The sequence below is a fragment of the Charadrius vociferus genome, unplaced genomic scaffold, assembly GCF_000708025.1.
Source record: "Charadrius vociferus isolate BGI_N301 unplaced genomic scaffold, ASM70802v2 scaffold163, whole genome shotgun sequence".
Classification (NCBI taxonomy): domain Eukaryota; kingdom Metazoa; phylum Chordata; class Aves; order Charadriiformes; family Charadriidae; genus Charadrius; species Charadrius vociferus.
In genome coordinates this window covers 16,605,841-16,630,050 of record NW_009648332.1, presented here as the reverse complement: position 1 = coordinate 16,630,050, position 24,210 = coordinate 16,605,841, and the positions used below count along the sequence as shown (strand labels likewise).

The 24,210-nt window shown below is 36.7% G+C and overlaps 1 protein-coding gene across 1 annotated transcript in view; it reads left to right on the top strand.

The window, feature by feature from the left end:
- Positions 1-24,210, top strand: part of DPYD (dihydropyrimidine dehydrogenase) — a 359,045-nt gene that overhangs the window by 176,564 nt on the left and 158,271 nt on the right. The window lies entirely within an intron of this gene.

Sequence of the window (24,210 nt, the reverse complement as noted above, 5' to 3'; positions counted from 1 at the left end):
GGAGGTTCCAACAGTGCAGTGTAAAGGTGACACAATTTCTGGGTTTGTTTGCTGTTACATTCTTCCCTTTTATTCCCCAACCTTTTAATAATAGCCAACTAGTAAGGGTAACGGTCCTTTTCTTTTTTTTAAATATTGCAGTGAAAATGTTTTCTGTGAAGGATCAGAATGCAAAGGGAATGAGTAACAGCTTTTCAAGCAACTCACGAAAGATGGGTTCTGTGCCAAGGACTGCCAAGATAAGCCATTGAAATTGAGTTGCAGTTGCACTGTGATAGTGTGGGTGTAAGCTTGAGGCTGGGTTGGTGGTGGAAGAGAAAGATGGAGGCAACAGAAAACAACCCTATGAAGAGAAGAATAGTTGTGCTGAAGGTTTGTAGTACAATGACATAAACCTTCAGTAACATGTAATGGAAGAGGAAGGAGTTAGAATTAAGTCTTGAAAGCTGTGGCTCAGAGCGGCACCTAAAATAAGGCATTTTGTGTAGATTTAAAGTGTGTAATTGCTTGTTTCACCTGAGAATTGCATTCAGGATGGGTTTCCTCTTACATTCAAAATGGCAAAATGAGATGGAGTAAGAAGTTTAGACAGTGAAAGGAAACACCAGTTTTGATAAATGTATTGCAGAGAAGAGAAACAGGATTTGGGCTGGGATGCAGATATAGTTTGACTTGTGGAGAGAGGAAGAGGATCAAAGGATCCTTGGGTATAGCCTGAGTACCAGTATGAATAATGGTAATGTGTAGTCAACCAGTGACAAACGGTAGCACAGGCTGATGAGAGCTTTTGAGATTAATTTGGAAGCAAGGTTTTATTCTTGGTTCAGAGATGGGATGTAAAAGTGTACTGATGGATGGAGATCGTAGCAGGAGAGAAAAGGTGGATTTGTAATTTTGCCACCTCTACATGGTAAGTACAGTAAGTGAATTAACTATAGAGGGTGACCCTCTAATATGAGGAAGGTCTAAGCACAAAGCACTGTATTACTGCAGTATACGATAAAGTATGTCAGACTTCCTTCTGCTGTCACTTACACCTGAAGCAGCCCTAAGGAAGTAAGTGTTCCTCTGGATTGCAATGGAGATTCCAATCTTCTTCACAGGGTTTCTTATTAAAACACTTTTTAGGACATAAATGTCACTCAAGTATGTTTACAGCTGACTTATGTGTATAACATACCGTCAGCTGTAATTATTCAGTGCCGGCTAAAAGCAACTCATAGCAAGTACTGAGATTTATTTATTTATCAGTTTTATTGCTGGTATGCTCACAGTCCTGCCAGACTGCACGTTGATTACTGTGTATCTCAAGAGCTAAACAGACACTGGCTGAGTTCCAGTTTGGGTGGGAGTTCAGGAGGAAAGACATGCATGTTGTAGGAAGTGATGTTGGTGCTCCACTAAGCAGCAGACTCTGAGTCATCTCTCAAATGGCGACTGCAATGTGTTCCACTGGATGCCATGCTCTGGAGGTGTGACTCGGATGGAGATCTTTCAAGTGAGATGATTGCTAAAAACAAGTTTCTTAAGTGGTTGTAAAATACTTTTTTTTTTTTTTGTATTTGTTGCATTAAGATGCAAAATGTTGCAGGTAGTATTTATTTTAAAGAGAAAAAGTTCAGGAAAGTGCTTTGGATGAATTCTAGTCCACTGATCATTATTTCTAGCTAACTTTCTTCTAAAGTTCATTAGGAGGCAGTATTCTTTCTCTGGTGCCTAAACTCTTGAACCATGTATTGCTGTGTGTGGTAGGACTGCGTCCCACCCAAGTACTACCTAGTTTTTCTATTATTGTATTCTTCCCACAGATGTTAAGCCTTAGTATTTGTGACATGATTTGAGATGCTTGGCTGTGAGGTGCTGCAGAAATCAAATTGCCTTTATTTATAATAGTAGCATGGTAATTAATGCTACAATAATAAATATTTCAAATGGGAAGAAAAGCTCAATGAGGTACAGCAGTTCTTATGTGAACATTGAGTACTACACAAAGACTGCTCTTGTTGACTTAATTGCTAAAGCAAGGAGTTGGTAGAGAGCTTGGAATAATGTAAGTTGGCATAATGTGCCAACTTCATTTTTTCTTTTTTATTTTAGAATTTAGCTTCTGATTACGAAGACATAAATCTTGTGCAGTGTTCAGTTTTTTAGGGAGCAGAATGCTCTTGGGCTGCGGTACCTATGGAAGTAGAGACTTTGAACTGGGCTGTCCTGCCCAGCTAACTGCGTAGCAGGACCAGGAGCAAAGATTTCCTGATCTAAGCCTGCAGAATCAGTGGGAGGAGGCAGAGCTGCTCCCCAGACAGTAAAGTTCCCAAGAGTGGAACAGCTTCTGGGAGGAAGGGAGCTCGCTAGACACAGTTTTTGGCAGCTCTTCCCCTTCAGCCTTGTTTGTATGTGATACAAGCAGGATTCTGTGCTCATCCCTCTTATCTCCGCATTTTGTCTGTCCTGGTTAGGTTTAAGTTGTGGGCTTCCTTCTTATTTGCAATAGTTAAAGGCCAAGCATAAACTGCCTATATGTCAATGGGGAGCTTAGCAGCAGGAGAAACGCTCCCTTTTCCAGAGCCGATTTACTGAATTCATCACTGTGTTCGGTCACTGACAGGGAAACCGCTGACTTCCCTATTGACCATGGGCATCCTTTGGCGCTTCAGCAAAAGTGACCGATGCAGGCTAAATTTGAGTGACATATAGCTACTGAAAAGCACATACAGCCTAACCACAAATTTCCTTGCATTAACTACTGTCTGGTAGAATAAGATCACAGATGAAAGGAAGAAAAATCTTGCAAGAAGGAGATCCAAGGACAGAGATAAAAAGGAGTTGGGCTGGAGAGCTGTGATTCTCATAAGACAGAAGATTCATTTCATCTGAACAACTTCTCCTTTTTCCCTCTTTCACTACCTAGCACAGAAAACTCTTCTAAAATACTAGGCTAGGGATCCCTGCAGCCCAGGAGAGGCCATACTTTGTTGTATAGGGGAGCTGTTGGATTGCAATGCTGCAGTTCTAGTCCCTGGACCATAATTTACTCCCCCGATCTTCCCAACCCTCATCTGTCTTGGCCTCACCTTGAAAGCATCACATGTTGCCACAGAGGGAGTTAGCATAGCACTAACTGTTTCGTGCCGTGCTCACTCCCTTCTAGAACACCCACATATTTTGCTGCATAATTGCCTTCATGACAACTGGTGTAGTGTTTTCTGTTTGTAGGGTGAGGATTTCAACTCTGAGTGATTCAGCAAAAGTTTGTTCTTGCATACTACTATACTATTGTTGAAACTTAAAAAAAGCTTACGTGAGAAATAGCTGAAATTCCTTCAGAGTGTTTATAAGTATACTGCACTCTAAATATTTTAGAAGGTACTGGATATTATAGCATAATGCAAATATTAATTATAGGGTACTGAACCTGTATGTGTCCATAGGTATCTGCGAGGGGGATAGTGACTTGTAGAATTTTATTTACCGAATTAAACATCTTTACACAGCTGCTTTAGCATCAAGTAGTTTTATTTTCTTCCAGAAATAAGAATAACTGCTTTTAAAATGGACTATCACAAGGAAAGACAAATGGTAGCAGAATAAATATGCCCCTTCACACACCTTTTCCTACATTCGTGTCTTCCCCTTTTTGACTGCAGGATCAATAGCTCATTGCTCTGTTGGTTCAAATAGTATTTCTGTCTTATTCAGATAAGTCTGTACTGCAGTGTATTCTTTGTAAATTCTGTTGGCAAGCTATTGATGGGAAATGGGGGAGCTGCATATCATAGAGTCCACAATAAATGAATACCAATCATTACCTCCTTTAGAGCTTAGATGAACAGAAACTACCCGCAGAATGAGAGATACTGCATTAATTAAACAAATAAATGTGAGTGGGATTTTTTTAGTAGAAGTGTTACACTGAGCTGGTTTATTTACTTAGAATTTATTACTAAATATTGTTGAGTACACAAAATTTGCATTAAAACCTGTAATCAGAAAGTTTGTATAAACATAGTTTCAAAATAAGGCAGAAGTTATATGAAATGAGCACATCTCTTTACCATATCCGTTGCCACAGTGAAAAGTTTATAGCAGAAATTTTGGTTTTATCAACAGAATTCAGGCTTTGTTGCTCTCACTGCATTTTATAGGCTGCTTAGAAAGAGGAAAAAAACAACTAGGATAGCAGAAATGTTTGCTTTGATTTTTAGATGCTTCCTCCATTTCTAAAATTTAATTCTGATTAATCAGATACATCTGTCTTTATTCTGTTGTGACATGCGTTGATTTGTGATGCTGTCGCTTTCAATAATGTGGAAACAGTTGCCTTTATTATGAGAACCGGCAGAAATCAACATGCAGACTAACTTCATTTTTAATCTTTAATATTTTTTTTTGTTATATATGGAGCAAGTTGCATGGATGATTTTAAAATCAAAGCTACAATTAAAACTAGATTAAATTTGAACTAAACCATAGTGGAGAAAACTTTCTAGACATAATATATGTTTATACGATTCACTGATGTAGATTTTACAATATATTTTCAGAACCATTTCTAAATTAAAACCATTGCTGGTAGAGAATTAATTAATTTACCCAGGATATATCACATTTCTATGTGCTGTTATTACAATATGCATATTCAGGCTCCAACTAGTTCTCTCTCCGTACATTTGCACTGTGTGTACCTCGCTTCATAATTGAAGGTGGTAAAAAAATCATGGTACAATGACGCATTGTTTTCCATAACATTAGTATTTCACAGAAGTGAATCTGTATTACAAAATGTATATTTTTGTATGATATTACAGCATAGTAATTTAGATTAAACTAGTTATAATTTATGGTGCCAAGCCAAAAAGCTATTTAAGATGCATTAAAATGCAGAACCATGACATTTGAAATTCTGATGTTCTTAATATGACAAAGGTTATTCTATGGAGTTTTGCTATAATATGAAATATTAATATTTCACAATACAGTTTTGATGAAGTACAATTTGCCTAGCTTGCATATGATAAAGAAATTAAATGCTTACCAAGGGAGTTCAGTGAGAATTAGAGCCCTGCCTGAACATCTGCTTGAAATGTTATTATCCTGTCCTGCTGACAGCATCGCTCCCTCATTGTTTTTCAAGATTGACAGCTGAATATTGTACTGATTTCTGCAGCAAATATGTTTAGGTGAACTTTGTTTCGTTTTTTAGGAATTTAGAACATGCTTTCGATTTCCATCCCATAATTTTTTGTTTTTATATTCTTGACATTTGTAGATGCCAGATTGGGGTCTAGTATGCTGTAGCAAAGATAGACCATTGACTTGCAACGAAATGCCAGTTGATATCTCCGTAAACAGAAATATTACTATTCTTTATTGTGTGGTCTGTATGAAATCTGTATGGGCTTTCTTTGGGGAGACAAATGATCAGATTGTTAATGTCAAATATAAAAAGGACTGTTTGCCTTTCTACTAAATAACATCAGAGGACTTCTATTAACTACATTTTTTGAACAGAAAAATGGGCATTTTACAGGACTCCTTAGCATACAAAGCTCTGTGAGTTGAATTATTTTTTGTTTTTACAAATGTTAGAATGATTATCATTGGTCTTAATATTCTTATGAGTTCCTTACACACCTTTTTTTCTTCCGTATTTCTGAAAGAGTTTTAATAAGAGATACCAGCTTTATTGTTCCCCAGTTTTTACATTTTGAGATCACTGCATAAAATTTGCAAAGTTTAACAGAGGCGGTAAAAGACTATCCTCGGGAAATGCAATAGAATGTAATTATTGTTTTTTAAAATGCTGTAGCTACAACATTGTATTTTACTTGAATATTTTTATACAGAAAATGTGTTATTTGGCTACAAAAAAGGAACAAATCATTCTGTGAATTTGAGTAAGTGGGAGGAAAACAGATTTTTCTCATTTTTCCTCAAGAAAAAGATATTTCTCTGGTATGTTCAACTTAAGGGCCAGATCTGATCTCTGCTTAGTGTTACCCTACCCCTGACCCAGTATAAAGAAGCCTGGAGGCTGTCCTTAAATGCTAATAACTTTAATAGCTTCAAAATTGCTGTCTGAGGAACTGGAGAGGACTGTGTTTGACCGTCCTTTCTCCTTAATCCGTACATCTGGGGCTGTAGGGGCTTGGCACATCTTCACCCTGGAGGAATCCCAGTCTGAAGAGATGTAGCGCAGCTTGAACAACACAGTGAAAGCAGAGAGGCTGAGATTCCAGGATTGAGAACTTTAACCAAGTCATTATTGATAATCCAAATCCCTTCCTACCACAGCTGAAGCCTGCACCAAGTAGATGTATGCCTTAAATTGTTGCAGGCTTGCTTATTGACACCAGTGAATTTGCAAGTGAGGTAGTTTGACCATTTTAATAATCTGTTTTTACCATTAGTAAGTCTGGTTATTTTGGCCAATTAATACTTTGAACATTGAAGATAATGAACTGCATTTTTAAAGCAAGAGTTTAACACCTATCTGTAAAAAGTCTCTCCCTCTTGGTGATTGTATCTATTACTTTTTTACGGGTTCATGACAAAAATTAAACCTCTGGGCAAATGTTTAGTCCCATTCTTCCTGTGGCATTAAATATTGCAGAAGTGCTGCATTTCTTCTGCAATGAGAGCCACAGCACAGAGTTTGTCATGGAGAAGTCTGTTATCTCGAGGGGTGGAGCACAATGTGACATCTCATCAGTGGAAGGCAAAGAGGGATCTGGCACGCAGGGGCATGAGCATTGAGTTGGTAAACCTTGTCTGTGCTGAAGGACAGATTTTTACGGAGAACCAGCCAGTTGCTTCCCGTATTTTCTCATTTCTTTCCATTCGTTCTCATAGAGAAGAGTAAGCTTGGGTGTAACTTTTATGTCTTATGCTTCTTGAGCTAATTTCGTAAGTTCCATAGAGTCTTTGAACCATCAGTGATGTATCTTCCTCAAAGATGCACACATAGCTGGCCATCAAAGGTAAAACTAGATATATGTGCAAAACTGGTTCTTGGTAGGCTTTGGGTTCCTCAATTATATAATTGTCTAAGGATTCATTGTCCGTTCATCTCTTTTTTTTTTTTACACAATATTTAGAGGTTGTTTCTTTTTCATGTCTGTCTTCTGGGGCCAATGGTTTAAAACAGGAGAGCAACAGTGCACTAACATATACAAAGTGTAAACTTGATCATTAGCCTCGAGCTTGATTAGGCAGCTTATATATAAAAGATTTGTAAACCAGTCTTTTAGGCAGTTTTTAATCTGCAAACTGTTGCATGTTTTAATGAAACTCATTGTGCACTCTGGATGCATAATGGAGAAGCAGTTCCAGTGAAATTTGGAAGACTGTAAAGATTGCAATACTGAGTATTTTGCTACATAGGCCTTTCTATAAAACATAGCTGCCAAAGGTAGAAGTGTTTATTCCCACTCAGCATAATATGTGGGGTTCTGGAAGTGACCAGTGCTTAAGAGAAGATTTGATTTCTATTCATAGTGGAACTATTAACTAATCAGTCAAACAAAATGGATGCAAATTTTACAGTTGGCTAAAAATCTGAATGGTATTTCTTTTTATGCTGAAAAAGCTGCTTTGCTCTTTACTACCTTTCCTTTATTTACCTCATTATTCTGAAAATATCTGCAAAAAATTAACAAAAGAGAGACAAAGAGAGCACACATGCAAGATTTTCCAATCCTGCTGAGAATCTGCAGCTTCTGATGGCTGTATCGGAAGTACTCAACATTTTTGAATATCACATCCTGAATAAACAGGATTCTAAACAGCAAATATGTAACATACTTATGTAAAATATCATTCAGGTATCATTTTCTGTAGCTGTTTTATATGCCCTTGGAAGGGTGTTGTTAATCTTGGCAATACCTCAAATAATTTTATGTCAGAAAGGAATTCAGCTAAAAAGGCAGTTTCAATGTAAGCTAGAAATTGCCAAGTGTAATTTTGAAATTTAGAATTTTCACACATAAGTTTCATTCTCAATTCAGATTTTTGCAGACTCTTTTTAGTATTTTGCTTTCTTCAAAACAACTGACTGCATATAACTTTCTTAAGTGGCATTAATGTATTTAATTTATTAGAAAAACTTGTATATTTTCTTAATAGTTATATTTAAAAAATGCCTATCCGAGACAATCACAGCATAAGGACATATTTAACATTTTGGACTTTTCTTAGTATAAACTACATAAGCTTCCTTATTTTTTTTAATTGTCATGATGCATTTTAATAGATAACCACAGACTTTCGGGAAAAAAATAAATATTTATTTTGTCATTACAGAATTCAGAAGTTTTCCTCCTGTCAAGTCGTTGACTTGCCCCCCTCCCTATTTGGTTAATTGCATGTGACAGACTTGGTTTTTTTCCTCATTTCCACATTTTAATTGTAAGAAAATCCAGAACGCAATCCAGACTTCAGTAGGTCTGCTGAGATAGTGAAGTGGAGTGAAGGAAAAATGGTCTTTATGCTTCAGTTGCTCTCATTTACAGTTCAGCATCTTTCTTGAGGTCTACATTCAGAATCCATTCGTGAAGTAGATAGCTGTGGCCAAATGTTAGCTTCTGCAAGAGTCTAGATAACACTTTGGGACCCCACCTCTGCCCACAGATGTTAACAGGCTGGAAATGTATTGGGGAAGACGTGCTTCCAGCACCGTGCCTTCTCCCCTGGGAACCAGCTAGTTGTTTCTTGCTTCAGCTGTGCACGTTAAATGGCAGCCCTGCTCTTGGATGAGCACTTCTTCCTGTCTCCACCAAGAAAAACGTAAGAGAGCTGAAGCATCTCATGCAATAGCTATTGCCCAAAAAGATTCCTGGTTAGACCATGCAACCTTGCAACATTTTTGCAGAAATGTGGTCCCAAATTGACTCTACGTGGACACTCTTAAATCAATGCCAAGCATGTATGTGGTGGTGTATAGCTTGTGTTAAAAAGTTTGCAGACATAAGCTGAAATGATATCACTACCTCTAAACTGGCATATGTTTCCACACATTGGTTTACAGGGTTTCAGCTTAACCATTTTTCAAGGGATTTTTTGGTTATACCACTCTAACTTTTATGTAAAGGCAACATGCTTCTCCTAAATGCTCGAGTTATCTCAGGTCTTGAGTTCTCACTTGGTAAATGAAGCTGGTAGGGCTGTGTTTAACATTTGATTTGCCCACACAAGAAGTTAAGAAAGCAAAGAGTTGATTTTTTTAATCTTATGGTGCTATAATTGCATTTCCTCCTGATTGACATTATTGCAAAAGCAGAATGAAGTCCCATATGTTTAAAGAAACTGATAGGTTTTATGTTAAAATACCTATTACTAATACAAATGTGTATGTGAGTCTATTCTAAATAAAATTACTTATCGTTATTTGATATTTATAATTATTTTACTATAATAGAGATTGTGGTTTTATGGGACTCCATCCTTCTGTCAGAAAGTGTAATATTTTTGTGACTAAATCTTCCAAAGTTAATTGCAGCAAGAGACAAGGGTGTCCATCCCATGAACTTTGGAAGTACTACTTTAAGAATTACCCAAAATGGTCATCACAGCTAATTGCAAAATCTAATTTTTTGTCTATAGAAAAGAGAACACACATTGTTAATATTCTCTTTGTATATATATTATGATAGTCTTTAATTTTACGTTCTCACACCATGTATTATAAGGGCATACAACTTAAGATTTGTGTGGAGGATTTAATAATACTTCAAAAAATTATTTCTACTGAATTACACTAATGTAGTTGAATTATTATCAAGTATTGACTTTTTATACTTTAAAGCTAATCTACTTGGACTTTTCTGGTGCGTTTTGGACTATGAAGCAGATAATTACAGTGCTAGCCGTAGGTTTCAAAAGCAGCTATCAGCACCTTTTCACTGTTGTTGGCCATATACTTAAATCTACAATACGTAAGTAAGTTTAAAAATTATTTTTTCCTTAACTTCCGCTTGCCTGACTTCTCTGATAATTTAGTGGAATAGAAGAGTTAAAAAAAAAATTCCTAAAACATACTACAAATGAAAAAGATGTAGGCTAATGTTATACCTGGATGTTTTTTCGTTAGTAACTGACCTTCTATTGCTAGAAAAAAGAAAGTCTTGGCTAGAAGACAGTTCAATAAATGAACAGACTATATATTGATTTTTCTCCCTCTTCCCTTGTTATGTAATATGATTTCCCTTCCCTTGGAAGGGTTGCTGTCGTACGGGATGGGGCTGGGATCATGGTCGTGGAAGCGTATGGGAATGTGTAGACTAAGGAAAGCTGTCACAGCAGTCAATAAGATCTGAGAGGTGTTGACTAATTGCCTGCTAATTACACAGTAAATTGTCTAATTAAGCTGATGGTTAATTAGGGTACGCTCGCACAGCAGTCTTGTGGAATTTTTGTCTGATGTCTGGGAAGCAGCTTGTGTAATTGGCAAACTGGTAAGGACTGGCAGAGAACATGACTGGGAAGCACGCTGCCAGTAGATGACAGAATAAGGATGCGTTTGCACAAAGGTTGTCATGTGAACACTGAGGGGTTTGTTAGCCTTCTCCAGCTACGTGGCAGCGGGCGCAACGAGAAATTTAGCTGAAAGCTACTGGAAGCTGTAAATAAAACAAGGTTTAAGTGTGTACTATTAGAAGAGCAGTGACTTGTGCTCTTCTCATATTTGAGTCAGAATTTGGACTCCAGATAATTAGAATTTTTGCTAATAAACACAGAGTATTGAAATTCTCATATAAAGAACTTCACCGACTCCACTAATTTGACTGTGGCAGTAACTGTTGTATTGTGATCTGTTTAGTGGAGTCACAAAATGTTGTTGGTTCCCAGGATACTCTATTTGTATGTTGATGATGAAAAAGTATAGCTGTTATTAAGGACGCTCGCCAACCATCATATATGATATTCTGAGTCCTCATTAGACATTGTGTCCATCCCTATATGTGATAGCGTATGAACAGGTCATAATGATGCTCTGAATTAAATGTGTATGCACTATGCATAACTATAATATGATGAATGAAAATATCTAGATTCCAGATTCTGACCCAAAGCCGATGGAAACTGTTTTTAAAGTATTAAACGTTGGGAACCTGGACAGTACAGGAGTACAGACACCGATTCAGCAAAGCATCAATTCACTGTGATTAAAATTTGTAATTCAGTAAAATAATGTGGTACATGCACTGTCTTAAAGTTAATTACAAAGGTAAGCTTCCCGCAGAATCAGCATAGCACAATATAGGATTGAGTCTTTACAGGATGCTGAGATTTAATTTTGAGCTGTGTATCAGCAAAATCTAAGAAAAAATAACTCTTTTGTATATCATGAGCTAAAACAAAGAAAGTGTGTGTATGTGTATTTATTTATTAGAATGTTTTGATGTCACTTGAGCAAAGGGAAGCTTAATATCTACTTTCACACTTGGAAATATTGTTTCAGAGGTCCCCATCTTTTTACTTGTCAGCATTTGCAATACGGGCTTGGGCATAGTGTATTCCTGGAATAAAAAAGAAAACAAAGTGAACTCCAGATAGGGTTGCTGCTGAAATCATTGGTGGGGTTTTTTTGTCTTTTTAATTTAAATCACAAATATGTTTCTTCTCCCATAGAAGTAGAATTTTAAAAAAAATCAAAATTTGAGGGAGTAAATTATACTTTCTTTGAATTAATGAAGCCATTTTTATCCTGTGATCTTGCTGCTTTTACCTCCCTGCACCTGCACAGTTAATAATGCCTTTATGTAGCACCCTCTATGTTGAGAATTTTCATTTATGATTTTGCCTTCAAAAATAATTGAGCAAAATCATGGTATACTAAGAACTGCTGTGCCAGTCATCAGACACGGGACTCCGAACACTAACAGGCTGATCTAGAAGGCCTTAAACCTTCTCTGAGGGGATTATAACAATGCTTGTAATGTTGCTCCTCTGCGTATATTTGCACAGAATAAAATGCTACGATTCCCCTGCATCAGATTCTGTGAATTGTTGCATAAAATGAAAAAGGTGTAATTCATTGATTCAAGTCAAAACCATACAAGGAGGCCATATGTACCTAATTTTCTTTCAAATAAAATATATTTTAAATTTACATTTGATATTTACACGTATGTTTTTCCACATCCATCTGCACATGTGCAGAATCAAACCTCTTCAATTCATTTTTCCTCACTGTTTTTTTAAGGATTGTTCCTTAAAAATATTGGAGAAACTATTCTTTTTGTCTCTGACAGCACATTCAGGAACAAAGCTCACTTCACTCGCCAACTGCAGGAACTGGAAGCATACAGTGCAACCATCACACTTGTTTTCATTTTCTATCATGGGGCAGCAAACGGGTGTGTTGCTAATGCATTTTATTCTCTGAAGACAGGGAAAGGAGTTCAGAGGATAATCGTTACCTTATTATGTCCTTCAAAAGGAATTTCTGGCACATGCTTTTATGATTTATGATTTAATAAATACCACAAACATAGAAAAGGATGTTTCCAGTAATTCACATGGTATAGTAAATGTATGTATGTAAAGCCCTATTGCAACATCAAAATCTGTAATAACAAAAAAATTGTGTGGCAATAATGCTGCTGTTAAACAGCATCAATTACCAACTTTCTTGAGAAATCTTGGGTTTTTTAAAATGTATTAATGTTTTCGTATTCAGTTGTAGCTGTATCTTATCGTATATCTGTGCTTTGTTGTGGACTCGATCAAAAATGGAAACATTTCCCAGATGTCCCTAAGACGTTCTTTCCCAAAGCATCCTTATTGTCCATTGCAAATCTCACACTTAAACAATGGAGTGAGAGGAGCCTGTTGTCGGCGCGTTGTTGGTGTTACGTTCCGGTTTATTGTGTGTGATGGTTCTCTCCCTGTGCAGTTCGGGAGGGTTCCTGTTTGCCACCCTTTTATTTCATGTGTATATCAAGCCATAGAGAAGGTTTAGTAAAGTGACATTGATTGAAGTGTTTTCAATATGTCGAAACTCAGCTTTATAACTCTCGGCTGATTTAGCTTGAGCAGTTGATTGCATTATTCAGTGTTTGTGGGAGACTGGGGCATGGTTGAGAGCATGCTGAGCAAAAGTCAATCCAGACAAGATAGGAGTAATGCTGGGATCGTTAGAGGAAACGTCCAGAGGCTACGGCAAGAGAATTATCAGTCCTTCCGGCTGAGGGATGTAGTTCCATTCCAGGCTGTAGCTGCAACAGCAGATAAGAGCCAGGAGCCTACGCCCCTTTTATTTTCTGAATGCAGGCATTGCTAAGAGTATCCGTGCTTTATATTTCAAGGTTAACCTACTGCCAATGCTTGCTATATGGGACTGCGTCTTAGATCTATCCAAATGTTGTCAGCGGTGACAAACTTCACAGCTTGAACCCCACAAAGTGCCTCACCGGGGGATTAAAAATGCACCCAGCCCATACTGGCTGGTTTGGTACACTGGGGTGGAGGGGAAGGGGATGCTGGCAGTTCATGTGAGCGCTGTTGTTGCATATGCTTGGAGCTCTTGCCCCGGGGTGGTCTGTAACAGCCTGAGTCTCTTAACTCCAGCACAAACTTGAAGAGCTTGTTTTTTCTCCTTAACTTTGCAAGAATTGAGGAAAGGGTGAATATTTGGTTCCTAGTTGCTACGTTTATTTTATTATTCTGCTTAAGTTTATGGTGCTGCCAAGAGCAGTGTTCTCGGAAGGTCAGTTGATCACTGCTATTGTGTAGGAGGTATATTTTAAAGACAGTCAGGAGTACCTGGAATACGTGGTTTCACATGAAGGTAATGTAGGTCTCAAACACATAAATAAACAAATGTTATTTTCTTATATTCTGGATATATTTAAACTCAGATGAATTTCTCTGCTTACATTTATGGACTTTTTCATTTGATAGCCAGAAAAGTTTTGTGCCTTTAGGGAGAGCAGAGTATTGGAGTCCGTGTCCAAATTTTTGGAGTATGCATTTTGGAGAGTCACATTTTTTTAATGGCTATACTTTGGTCATTTCTCATTCCAGGCTAAAAATCTGCATGTATCTTGGGCTAAAATTGAATGAGTCTATCAGCCAGAAAATTCATAAGGGAATATTATGATTTTTTTCTAGAACAGAAAGTTTAACCTGGAAATGCAAATTTAATCTTCACTTTACAATAAAACTCTATGTATCCCAATACTTTTTTTTTTTTTTGACTTGAGCAACTTTACCCTCATAACATCACCTACATTTTCTTTCCCATTCTAACCCCATGGTTTGAGTAGGCTCTAAAAGCATATGAAAGAGAGAGTAAGAATATATTTGAGAGTAAAGTGTTAAAGCTATAAACCAAAGAACATCAATCTTGCAACTTGTTTCTTATGCCCCTCTCTTCAGTACTGAAAGTGATGCTTTGCTACTGTAACAAAAATTGTTCTTAGTGAGTGTTGGGAGTTGCATACCTGTAGATACATAAGCTGTCTTGTGATGCATATTTCGTTGCTTTTTGGATGGTTTTTTGCTTCTTGTATTCCTCCCTTGGCATAATTAAAAAAATTAGTGCCGGAAAGTGCAAGGATTTAGTGAGGTGTAAATTACCGAAAGATAACAGTTTCTACACAAAGAGACTGACAGATTTCAAGCTCTGCTAAGAATCTGTCTGATGGTTGAATTCACGCAGAGGAGAGACTTGCTTCTGTGTCAGACATCCTCCATGTGTAGCTTGGTTCAATTACGTTCAAGGGTTCACATTCCCACCATGCCTCTTCCTTATGTGTTTTCCTTATCTTTTTAGAAGTCTTTTGTCAGCCAGCCATTTCTGCTCTTACATGAGCTTTTATCACGGGCAGCGGACCATCCATACTTGTTTGTTTTCTGCAGGATGCGCTGGACTGCTTCCCATTTCTGATGTAGATGTTGGAACACAACATCACCTATATTCCTGCTTTTCTACATATAAAACAAGAGTTCACAGTGTGCTAGCTGGTATTCAAAAGCACGACATTAGTGCCTGTTTCAAAATAATGCAACTTAATAGCATAATTAAGGATGTAGTATTTGCATTCAGCATGCGTGTTTACAGTGAAGTGTCTTGATATAGTCAAGCTCTCATGGACAGAAACATTAAGTGCAACAAAGAAAAACATTTTTTTTTTTGAAGTCATGAAAATGAGAGTTGTTTATTTTAAGAGATCTTATGTAAACGTAACTGGGGGAGGGAAAGCAAACCAGCATTCCTAGCCAATCCATGCCTGCACACGTGTATCTCTTCTGGCTGGAGCTTTCCCCTTTGGTGCCATTAGCATTTTCATTTCAAAAAACGACAGTCTGCAGTGGAAGCAGTAAAAATGTTCAACCTGTGGTTTAAATTATTGATTTTTTTGAATATTGAAGCTGTATTTCAAATGGATTTTGTTCGAGTTACTTCTGGGTAGAGGGTTCCAGAGGTAATTTGATATCTAAAAGCCTGTGTATTTCAAAGCCATTTCACTCTTTTGAGTTCCTTCAGCTGATCAGCTGATTGGCTAAAATACCTTATTGTCTTCTGAATTGCAGGCAATAGATAAACTGCAGCTCAAGGTTAGCACGTAGACTAGCATACAATGCTCTTGGTGATTTATTATATGTACTCAGTGTCCAATCAACTGACAAAAATAGCTCATTTATTTTTAATGCAGTAACTTATCTTCACTTAAAAAAGAAAAAAATCTTTTGAGATGCTTGTATTCACAATTTAGATGAAGGAACTCTGCTGGCTGTATTGCTAGGTAATGATGCGTAATTAAAAGTAGGTGAGTTCATGGTATAGAATACAGTATGTGTAAATAAAAAGTAGATGAATATGTCTTCACAAACAAATTGTGTTTATGTTACTACAGAACAGAATTGCTGCAGTAAGAGAGAAGTCACTTTTAAAGAACTGCGGTACAAGCAGCAGTCATGTTTATATATGAATACTTTCACAAAGGGCTGGGTTGTTTGTGGTTGTACACATACAATGTGTAGGAAGTTAGCCATTCTCAGCATCCTTCTATTCACAGAAAAAAATACGTCAAAATGGTATTACTTTAATAAGTCTCAGATCTGGCAATGAAGCCATATCGATATGCATATTGGAGTTCATGAGAACTGTGAAAATGAAATTAATTGCAGGAATGGGCCCCGTTAAGAAGTGTTATTATCACTGGTGACACTAAATATCATAGAATAATGGGATGATTCAGATTTAAAACAGACAGGTTTTTTTTTCCCTTAAGGAGGCTGTGGGTTAAAGAGTACCAAAATAAAATAATGTTTCACTAAAGTATGAATTATGCAAGTTCAAAATTATGCAACTTATTCTGCAAATATGCATATATAGTGCATATATGTTTGTCTAAAATTCAAAGATATGAAGATCAGTCATGAAAAGATGTGTGGCATAAAGAGCTTACATAATGCCTGGTTGGTTTCCCTCCTACAATAACTCTGGTTTCTGAGATTGTAGTCTAAGAATTTGTCAAAAAGTTTGTCGATACTCTTGGGACGCTGCGCTTTTGCATTGTAGTTTACAAATTCTGTTTAAATACCATGAGGATTAAAGTTTCTGCTGTATCACTGTGTGCATAAAACGGTCTTATCCTTGCTGTTCCTAGATGTGCAGCAAAGAAGCCTGCCCTGCTCTGTACTGCCTGTACAAACCAATGTTAGCTCAGGGAAAGTTGTCTAAGATAAACAGAGATGTAAAAAAACCCGATTCCTACTGCATCCAAAAGCAGAAACATGCAATCCATACCTGCCTATATACTTTCTTGTTTTGCATATTAAGATAAGTGAGCATTGACTGTACTGTGTAGATTAATCTCCGTACCTGGGGATGCAACTTTGGGCTGAGAGTCTCTTATCGGTGATTCACGGCTGTAGGGAGGAATGCTGGAGCTCGGTGCTATGGAGCTCTGCGTGGTCCTGATGCAAACTTGGCTTCATTGCTCCTGGCGTGACACTGCTGGTGTGGTCTGGCATGTGTCAGCAGGAGGCGTATCCTGTTCCTCAGAGAGGTTTTGCAGTGAGCTGTGCTTCAAACTCCAAAATTCTGTGGTAGAAAAAAGGGTGGGAAGACATTCCCTATGTCCTATTTATCACTAATATAATTATCTCTAATCAAGGATTTCTTGCGGGGCGAAAACCCATATTTCTCCTTATACAACTTTGTGCATGGCTTTTTATGTTTAGCATCAGAAGGCTTTTGAATCCTTGTCCCAGTTTTAAATCAATATTCTGTTGGAATAAACGAAGAGCCTGCAGGTCAGGCTGCCCTCTCTAGCTGAGGACAGATTTATTCTTAGTATTCCAGTTTTGAGCATGCATAAGGCTTTTGTAGCACGTTGCACCAGGCTCTGCCATTAATAGCGCGAGAGATCCAGCCACAGCTGTCATATACTTTCTTACACCCTGTGGCGGTAGTAGTGGGAACATTTACCACAGATTCCCCAAATGAAACCCTCACTCAATTGTAGTCTCTAACAACCGCCTTCCTATTGATTTCAAGGGGAATGGACTTCATGTCTACCCTATCTATGTGTGCCCACTAGATCCTCTGATGAGCATATTTACTTAACTCATAGACCTGAGCAGTCACTCCAAAGAGTTCTGGGGTTTGGGACCTATTATACATTTAATGAGAAAGAATATGGCCAGCTCAGAATCTTTTTTTTTTTTTTTTTTCTCAGCAGTAAACAGAATCGTCTTGCTAGGAGTTTCCATGTATCATGGCTACTTTCAGTTCTTACAAAAAGATTTTAATGAAATTTGCTTTTTTCTGCTTTATTAAATTTGTGCTTTATGCCCCACAGGGCTGATTTTTAAAAGCCAATAGAATGTGTCATTTTTCCTGGGCATTTAAAAAAAATTAATAGACAACGATTAACTGACTGCTATGAAAACTTCAGGTGAACCTGGAGGAAAATCATACTTGAGATTGGGGCCTCTGTGTCTGCCACAAGTGGATGGGAATCACAGCTTATCCTTTGGCATAAAAATTCTATGTACACTTCAGCACTTCTCTACATGGATTCCTGTCTGTCAGGGAAGTTAAAACATGTGCAAACACTGAATGTTTATTTATTAAGAGCTCAGTCTTGAAAACTAGAATCAGCCCAGCAGGCTGGAAATCTCTGCTTTGAGGCTCTCGAGAGGGAAAAGTCTTCTGTCTCTAGATTATGGAGCCTATGTGTGGTGCCTCTTGCAATGACCGATGGATGAACACACAGTGTTCTGAGTCTTATGGCAGATCCAGATGTGCTGGCTTTACCCTTCCTGAGTGCAGCCCACCTAGGATCTGCATTCCCAAAGACACTCCCAGGGATGTATACATGATACCCCAAGTTCAGCCTCGGCTTTCTTGCCAGGGCTGTACCGTGTCCTCATCAATCATAACATTCTAGCAGAGTTCGTTCCATGATTCAGGGGGTCAGGAAAATCTGTTACTCGTTACAAAAATGGATATAAAATAAAATAAATTATGAGGAAGATAGTTTAATTTGAAGTGGAAGATTTGAGATTCCTTGCACATTGATTCATAGGAAAGTAGTTTCAAGAGTTTTGTCAATTATTTGGGTTTTGCTTGGTTTACGTCTATTCTGATACTATTTCAACTACTTTTATATCTATGAAAATAAAATCTAACACTTTGCATGCAAATACTCTTATGTGCGTCCCCATTCTGGTAACCAATACAAAAAGGAAAATACTAGTTTTATTTCATGTATTTTAAAGTAAATGAGGCCTCTAGTGAAAACCAAAATGTTAAAGATCCTGTCTAAAATTTAGTGCTGAATTAAAATTGGTTTGAATATGTTACAAGATGTTAAAGTGCTGAATTAAAATTCATAGGGGCTGATATTTTAATGGCTTGGTTTTCTGCACAATTGTGTTATCCAGATCTATGTATAATCAGGCTCTGAGAATGGTAGGTGGCTCAGCCTTGCAGTCCCTCCTCATGCAAAAGACCCTTTGGCTTCAATAGGACTTTTGCATAGGAAAAGATAAGAGGACTATGTTCAAAACAAAGTTAACATTTAAGAGCTCAGGTTATCAAAGTAGAAGCATTATGGATATATTATCACTGGAATGTAAAACAAAATATTCCCCTAGATATGAAACCCTTCCACCTTCTATTTAGTGCCACTTGGAGTATTGATACTTTGAAAATTGTAGTACTAGCTATTTAAATACCTTCCCAAATAGAATTGGTATAATTTCCTTTAATTTCTCACCCCTAAATATACACAAATGCTAATTGATGTTTATAGTATTTAAGCATTCTTAATCCTAATGGAAAAAGAAAATGCTGCAGGTAGGTACAAAACGTACCTCAATATTTGCAATTCATCCCCAGCAAAAAATTTAAATACATGCTTCAAGGGGGTCATGTGATTCTCCTCCTAATTACTTAATCCAGCAATAAAAATATTTCAGATTATACATAAATTTAAATAAAAATTTGGTGGTGTGTAACTCCCCGATGTTGATTCTTTGTGCAAGAATTTTAACAACACTTTAAATAGGATTGTAGTTAAAATATTTTTCTTCTTGGTTATTGACGAAATCATATTTTTCTCCCCTTAAAGGGAAGCATCTATTCTCCCCTCCTTCTAGGAGAATATAATAGTCTTGATTTACTTATAGCAATCTGGAGGAAAATATTTAGTGATGGTTCACAATTTACTAATGGAGTTTTACAAAACAGCCTCTAGGAACAGCTAGAAATACATTGATTATATGGCTTCCCTATGAGAAAACAGTAATTAAAATTATACTACAGATTCTATCTGGACATGTTAATATTTAATTAGGCAATAAGTGAGCTTGGTACAGGTGTCCGGAGCTGTTGACAGGAGCTTTGTTAATCCACGTAGTATTTTCTCTTAAATAAATAGTTACCTCCTTGCTTTTTTCAAGCGTGAAGTTACATGCTTAATTAGCAGACATTACGATTCCTGTGTTAGAGTTTTTGTTTGTTTGTTTAATTTCTGTGTCTATACATTGAGTGCAAAATCCTAGATATCGTGGGCTTTAAAGAACCCATTTTCTCATTGTTTGATGTTTCTGTCAGGGGTTCTGTTAAAATTATGAGACTACCTGCAATTCTCTCCCAATTTTTATCTAGAGGAGCTCATTTTGTGTCATTATGTATCTTGGCTTTTAGTTCATCCCTTTAGGAACCAGCCACTGCTGATGTTGCTCCGCTGCCTTCTTACAGTATTTTGTTTAGCAATTAGAAAACACTATTAGAGAAAAAAAACATTGAGTTGTCTCTAACGATGATGTTTGAAAAGCTATGTTAATCTTGCCTCCTCTTAAAGTACAAGAAGAGAATCCATTTGTATTCTCCTTGTAAGCATAACTCCTTTAGTGACTCTCCTAAATTTGCTGCTACAAACATGTAATTCTTCCTTGTCTTTCCTGGGTCTTCCCTATTTTATTATTGAGTATTATCTATGTTGGTTCCTGCCTGGTTTTCTTAAGTTCATACTTTTAAACTGCCTTTTCCTTCCGATTTCATGGGATCATTCAATAGCACTTGTCTGGAATGAAGCCCTAATAATTACTGGTCCTTTATTTAGTCAGTTAAGTGCATTTCACAACAAGTTTTGATCACTGATTTGATGATGATACTCCCTGACAGCTGAAAATGGACTAATATTTTTATATGTCTGTGAAAGAATGCATCTCTTAAGTCAAGCTAAGTTGTTATGATCTAAATCCACTGAAGTCCCAAAAGGGTAAGCATTATAAACTGGACTAGTATATTTTAGTTATTATGCATTTATTATACACCTTAGTGAACGTACACAGGTCTTTAAAAGCCATGCCACGGAAATTTCACTTTAGGATACAGGTCAAAAGCTGCAATCCATGTAGGTATTTTATTTTTCCATGTACTCCTATTTTATTCCATTCTGTTCCTCTCAAATTATTAGCATTGCAACATTTTGCTTGCAGTGGAGTAATAGAATCCAGTGTTGTCATGTTGATCACTTTTGAGCATCTGCTCTGGGTTATTATGCCTTGTCAATATTTTAGAGGGCATGAGTGAGTTACAGATAGAGTTTAGGTTTTATGATAAAGGTCATCAGGTACTTCATCCAAGCTCCACAAATAATGCTTTGTTGACACAAAAATATACCTTGTAGGAGATCAAAACTAATTTTTACACATTTTCAAGATATTCTATCCTAGTACCCCAGGGATTATCTGTGCTGTTATGATAGAGCATTTTGTTTCATTGTAGATAGTCTCAAGCATCTCACTTCATATAGTCTGAAGCAGTGATTTCTGAAGGATATGGTTTCTTTATAGATCCCAGTACAGTCTATATAGTACAATGAATAGCTTCAGGTGTATTCCTGGAGCTGAAATTACTTAAATTTCTGAAGATGGTGTTTTTTTTTTTTTAGTATTTTGAACTCTGTTCTTCAATTAAAATGCCAGGGTTGACCATCCGCTGCTGAGTTCTTCATCAGTGACTGTTTTTCATGGGGTTGTCTCCTGGGAGGTGGAGAGCACAGTCCAGAAAAAAATGCTGCACTGTGAAAGGTCTGGTTGCTTAATTAAATGGAAAACTAAAAACCTTCAGACAAACCAACATTTGTGCGAAGGAAAAGTCAGATTTTTATTTTTTTTGGTTGGAAATTGTATCATTTTTCAAAACGTTGTAAACAGCTTGCTACTAGGTGTTTTTACTTTGTGTTTTCTGCCATGCTTTATTCTTACTTTGGAGTTTTTTTGTTAGCTGAAGAATATCTTTTCCTCTTATTTTGTTTTCTTCTGCTACAGCTTGTATGCTGTTTGTTCCAAACATTGGGAAAGCCTGCTCTTGGAGTAAAGAAATTATATTTTTTTCTAAAAAAAAAGATGACAAAAATCCCCACAAACAAAGCCTGAGAAATCTGCTGCTCAGCTTCAGATTTCTTTCTCACAGGAGTCTCGGATGTTTAAACATGATTTTCTGTTCTTGTGGCCCCTCTCTGAAAATAAATTAACGTTTTGAGACAATTACTGAACATTTTTCTCATCAGTCAACTAAAGCAACCATTCATCGATTAGGTAGTTTACTATATCAAAACACTGAGATCGAAGAATCATACACTGTGAAAACAGATCCGAAAAGGAATGTCTGAATACAGATACAACTTTTCTCGAGAACTGTAAGTCTACTTCTCTCTTCTATGGGTATGGTTTTTGACCACAGTGCAGTTTGATGGCAGAAATTTAATCATGTCCTGCTGCTTACACCTTTATCAGAAAACTGATAAAATGTGTGCTCACACTGAACATTAGCAAGAAATTTTTCAAATGTCCTTCACGTTTTTTTTTTCCTTTCTCTTCTCCCCCTCCCTCACTTCCCTGTCTCTCCCAGAGAAACTGATATAAAGCTGATGAGAATTTGGATTTGCTTTGAAAGCATCTTTTGTTCAAAGACTAATTTTAACCTTGTGATAAAGATTGCTTTTTGTATTCTGTTGAATGTGATATCCAGTAATTGTTTGTCAAGGCAGAGTGCTGTAGGACATACTGCATTTTAAAAATGATCTTTTGTAATTACAGTACAAGTGTCTTTACATTCTAATGTCTAGAAAACAAGCAAAAATGTCAAAAATAAGAAAAAATATTAAATGTTTTAATTTTAAAGCGCTATGGCTTGTATTATGAAAAGTTTTTTTTAAAAAAAACCCTGCTCAAGCAAGTGTAGTTGTAATCAAGGATTAAAACTTAATTTTCTTGTAAAATATATAACTCAACTAGAAAATATATATTTGTACGTTTGGCATAAACATTATAGTTACTCTTGCAGTTTTTTGTACTTTTACTCATAATTTATATTACTTTTGTCTTGTATTTGAGTCTCCTGGTTTATTATTTTAGGGAGCTTTAGTTTATAAAATTAGGACTTCTAGTCAGACCGTCATGTATGAATTAACAAAGATTGGGGGACTGCTGCTGTTTTAAGAAGGGCAGCAGACCATTTTTACTTGACTCACAATGGGGATGGGCTTGTCCCAAGATTACTCTAAGGTGCAGACAGTAAACAATTTTTTTTTTTATACTCTAATCTAGTAAGATTATCTAAAGACCTTGGGATTTTGCTATCTTAATCATAAATTATTAGTAGTGATGGCCTACTGTCTGAAAATTGCATTAGTAAGAACAGTGGTGTGCTGAGCAAGCAGCAATGATAAAAGCTTAAGTAGAAATTAAGTTCAGTGTCTGTACATTTTGAAGTTTCTGACGGGTTCTCGTGGTAAAATCTTAAAGCGCTAATGAGACGATATAGAAAAACATCAAATACAATGGTAACTAAACCTCTAACTTGTCATTTGTCTTTCACACAATATGAGTGCTTCAGCAGTTTTTCTCCAAAATCCTGACGCGTTACTTTTTCTCTTATGGGGCTGCAGTCTTCTGTGCTAACTTATTGATTTGGAAAGCTAGCTTGCTTGCTGGAGCTGTAGTGTTAAATTGGTTTAATAAACACAAATGGGATAGTTTAATGTTGTAAAAACACTTATGAGATAACAGTCTATTTTTTAAAAAATAGTTTGCATAACTCAGCTTATGCAGTCTAGAAATAGAGTAGAATATTAAGGAAGATTTACAAGCACTGTTTCTACTCCAGACTTTAGTGATATAAGGTACGTACAGATTTGGGTACTTTCACCTTTGCAAACACATGACAAACAGTCGTCAAAAGACAGATAAGGATATTTTTTAAAGTATCCTTTTCCCCTCTATAGAATACTAGGTTCTGTACGTAAAAGCTGAAGAAGTGTAATTTATAAGTAACAGCGAGGACCTTTTCAAGATCTGTTCTGTACTAGTGGAGAGATCAGAACACTTATGCTTTAAATCACCAACGTTAACAATCCTGGAAAGCTGAAGAAATAATAGATTTTTACATTCAGTTCTTATTTTGGTGAGAGAACTTGAAAAATAATTATTTTACATCATTTTAACATTATAGGGTCTCTGTCTTCAAGAGAAGGCAGGCAATGAAGAGGAAAGAGAGGGCTAGGTCTAGTCTTCATTCACAAAAGCAATGAAAAATTGAGGTGTTTTTATGGTACTAAATTTCTCCTATCTGGTGGTGGAGAGATTAGAGCATTTTCTGCATGGTGGGATGTTCTGAGATAAGTTTTTCTGTCAAGGTGGTTTCAGTTTTTAAAAAATGCTCCTGTATTCACTAAGGGA